The sequence below is a fragment of the Buceros rhinoceros genome, unplaced genomic scaffold, assembly GCF_000710305.1.
Source record: "Buceros rhinoceros silvestris isolate BGI_N320 unplaced genomic scaffold, ASM71030v1 scaffold12001, whole genome shotgun sequence".
In the NCBI taxonomy this organism is placed as follows: domain Eukaryota; kingdom Metazoa; phylum Chordata; class Aves; order Bucerotiformes; family Bucerotidae; genus Buceros; species Buceros rhinoceros.
Window position 1 is genome coordinate 28,743 of NW_010395988.1, and position 1,480 is coordinate 30,222.

Sequence of the window (1,480 nt, forward strand, 5' to 3'; positions counted from 1 at the left end):
CTATGACTGCAACAAGGAATTTTTTTTCCCTTTTTTTTTAATTAAACAATGACAAGCACTGTAGGCTGTTGTACGGGGGCAATGGCTGACAGAACTTTCCCAGAAGTCAAATTTTCAAAAAACAGAAGTACTAAATACTTTCAACTCAGAGTTTGTGCTGTCTGGTTGTAAACATATTTATAGAAGAACGTCAAACCGCATTCTGAGAGTGATTTTACAATTCTTTTGCAAAACAAGCTATAATATCTTTCCTAGAATATAGTAAGAAACACTTTTTAACAATTACACAGTGTGTGTTAAACTAGGAAATATGTTAATATATTTTACATCATTACATTTACACCATTTACATTTATAAATCTAATACAAAGACACTCTCCTCCATTACAGAAGTGTGTTATACCTCTGTTTTTACAGTATTCCCTGTAAAGCTTTCCATGCACGTGCTTCCCTCTCTTCCCTCACCAAATCTACCTGCTTAGCGGATCCTCAATCCCGCTCTCACTCACTTTTGCTGATTTACTGCATCTCTCCCCATTCTTCACACACACACACGAATGAGGAAAATAATTTTGCATTGTTTCTTGTACTTGGGTTCTTTATGGATTTTTCCGGTCTCCCATGAGAGCCAGGCTGTACTGTCAGTACTTCAGTTCTGACTCTCTAGCTCACTTTACATACATACTATGTATGAAGACAGAAAGCTTATACAAAGTTAATGCATGGCACTACATTACGCTGCAACTTCAAAGGATTCACACAGGCCAGAAAGAGAGGATGCGTGAGCTGGAGCCCAGACAGAAAGCGAGCTGTGTTCAACAGTCAAGTTGTGAACAAGAGGAGGAACGTGAATGGTGCCCTTTCACTCTCCTGCAGAGGCTGGCCGGGACACGGTCATGCCCTGTGACATCCTTAACAATAAATAGCCCAACAAATCACTCTTTCAGCACCAGAACTCAAAGCAGCCCTTCTTCTTTATTACGCTTCCACTCCCACGCCACTTCCTTGGGTGCCCCATCGAGAAACAGAGCAAGACACTGCCCTGGATGAAAATCACTCCAAGAAATGGAACTTTCAAAAGAGTAACAGATGTTTTCCATTTTTTCAGTTCACAGGACAAATTCACACACAGCTCCACTAGCGTAACTGAGGTGTAACAGCACGGTGGCAGGAATGAGACAGGAATCCCCAGAGACAGGTACTTTACCTACCTTCTCGCTACCACAAAATGCAAAAGTAGCTAACTACACAGCCAGGCTGGAGGATTTTTCCCCCAATTCCTCCCACTTCATGTTCTTTATAGAATCATTCTGTGCTTTTCATTGCTGAGATGTAAAACACTGCTGAAAGCTCAAGCCATAAACGATTCGATTTATTTCACGTTCAAAAAAGGAGTTAATGCTCCAGCACTAATGCATGGATGGGTTCCGTGTCTTAAAAGTATAAAGCTCACAGCTTTGCCATTATGCGTAAGAAAAGT